Raw genomic sequence first — 2,971 nt, 5'->3', positions numbered from 1 at the left:
TTGCTTCAATAGTTCAAAACTTTTGTTTACTTTGGTGGTTCACTTGAATTCCTTCCGATCTCCTCTCATGGTCTCAGTCATAGGGTTACAAATTGAATTGAAATTTTTGATAAACTTCCAGTCAAAACTAGCCAATCTATGAAATGATCTTACCTCTCTAATGCTTTTCAATTCAGGTCATTCAATAATTGCTTTCACTTTCTCAGGGTCCATCTTCAAACCATCCTTAGATATCACAAATCACCAAAAGACTAACTCATCCTTCATGAAAGTAAACTTCTTGATATTGATCAACAACTTGTCTTCTCTCAACCTCTGCAAAAATTGTCTTAACTATAACAAATGCTCCTCTTTTGTCTTATTGAAAATTAGAATGTCATCCAGCTATAAAATAAAAAACATCCAACTATAAAATAAAAAACATACCCAAGAATTTCTTCAATACCTCATTCATCAGCCTCATGAAAGTACTCGGTGAATTAGTCAATCCAAAATGCATCACCAACCATTTATATATTCATTCATTTGTCTTAAATGTTGTCTTCCACTCATCACCTTCTCTGATCCCAATCTAATGATATCCAATCCTAAAATATATATTTGTAAAGTATTTTTCTCCACTCAAATAGTCCATAATGTCATCTTGTTTATCTTTCAATGTGATCTTGTTTATTTCTCTGGAATCGGTACAAATCCTCAATTCTCCATTCTTCTTAGGTGCTAATACTGTTGGTAATCCACAAGGGCTCAAACTTTCCCTAATCAAACCTTTCTTCAACAGCTCCTACACTTGTCTATTCAGTTCTTCATTCTCTTTCGGTGTCAACCAGTGTGTAGCTTTATTAGGCAAGCTAGCTCAAGGAACCAAGTCCATGAAATTAATAATACTTCTCATAGGTGGCAATCCATCAAGTACATTATCCAAAATGATGTCCTCATATTCTGTCAGCAAATATTTTATCTCGTCTATGTGTTCTCCTTCTGGTTCCAGTCTCTTAGTCTTCTTAGGAATTAAGGAAAAACATACATTCTCATGTCTCAATCCATCCATGAATTTCCTTCCATCTACTAAACAGATTCTAGCATTCATACAGACTTCATTCTTCAAAGGTTCCTCCAAAGGTAATAAGGTTTGCTTCATCCCATTGGCCATAATAGTGTATGTATTCGTCATCCCATCATGTACTGCCTATCTATCAAACTGTCAAGGTATACCCAACAAAAGATGACAAATATCCATAGGCATAATATCACACAAGACTTCATCATGATAATTCTTAATTTTTTAATTTCAGCAAATATTGTTCACTTACTAACAACTTATGTTCATCCTAAATCCATGCTATCTGATAAGGCTTAGGGTGTTTGAATCTCTCCAATTTCAACTTATTCACCATCTCTTTTAAAAAAAGATTATCTAAACTACCACTATCAATAACAACTTTACAACACTTACCAGATATCTTAAATTTGAGCTTGAATAGATTCTTCCTCTGCAAGGGCTCTTCATCTCTTTTGGTATGACACAAAGCTCTCCTAATCACCAAATGTTCTCCATCTTTCAGTTTATTGTCTGATCCGGTGGGGTTTTCTTCCACCACTACTACTCTTTTAGTAGTTTCTATCTTCTTACACTTGAATGCATGATATCCTTCTCCTCCATACTTAAAGTAAGTTCATTTGAATGTCCTCTTGTCCTGTCTTCCAAAATTCTCATTCTAGTAACCATCTAATTCTCTCTGGTAGAAATTTCTATCACCATTTTGGTATGAATTACCGTCTTTCCTCACTTCCTTGTCCTTGTTCTAATATATATTGGTTCCTCTTCCTCTAGTATATCATCTTTCTCTTTAAAATCTTCCTCTGGGTAAACCTTCCACCTCTACCTCTTTGTCTCTTCTCATGTCTTTTGTTCAACTTCTCTTCTGCCTTTACAGAATACTGGTAAGCCTCTTAAACACTCTCCATTTTGATCAAACTCAATTCATCTTGTATAGACATTTGCAATCCATTCAAATATCTTGCAACTTGTTCAACTTCATCATCAACATGTCTAGATTTGATATTCAACTTGTAAAATGCTTCGGTATACTCCTTCACACTAGATTCCTTCTATCTCAAATTCTAGAAATTCTAGAACAAATCCACTTGATGATTCGTCGGCACAAACTTTGATTTCAACTTAGCAATCATCTGAGCCCATGTCTTAATCTTCTCTTTACCTCTTCTCTGTCTGTCAACTCGAAAATACTCCCAGCAAAGAGATGCATGATGTTTCAACCACGTATAGGCATATTTCACCTTCCTCTCTTTTGCAATGTTTGCAAAGTCAAAATACTTCTCCATCTCTAAGATCCAATTAATCAACTCATCGGAATCTAAATTCTCACCATATTTTGGTGGGGTAAAATAAGGTTCAGTATTCTCCCTACTCAAAACCCTCAAAAACCTTTCCTCATCTCGATCAATCACTAGTAGGTTTGCTTGTTATGTCAAGGATTCTTCTCCTAATTGTTCACTTACATCTTCACTATGTCGGCCTCTTCTCTAGGCTGTCTGCATAGCTTCTAACAGGGTTGTTATTCCTTGCAACATCTCTATCACAATAGGATCTATATTCCCATGTGCTTGACCATTCCTAGCTCCTCTTTATGCCATCGTTCACACTAGTCCTCTGCAACTACAGGTCAGATCCATAATCCACCACCCTACAACAAAATTTTAGGACATGCAACCTCTGAAATAAAACTTTGCTTTGGTACCACTTGAAGCAGTCATCGGTGAGGAGGGACCTCAAAGAGATCAATCTATAAAGGTTAGTGAGATTAAACACAATCAAAACACAAAGATATGATGGAGGAAATGCAAAACAAATTGTTTTATTGTATGAAATTTTATTACATCCAACTAGTAACAATCGGGATACAACATACTGGCTCACAAGCCTAGTAGAATAGGTCACAACCACGAC

This window comes from Cryptomeria japonica, chromosome 7 (genome assembly GCF_030272615.1).
Source record: "Cryptomeria japonica chromosome 7, Sugi_1.0, whole genome shotgun sequence".
NCBI lineage: Eukaryota > Viridiplantae > Streptophyta > Pinopsida > Cupressales > Cupressaceae > Cryptomeria > Cryptomeria japonica.
This window is presented reverse-complemented; position numbering follows the sequence as displayed.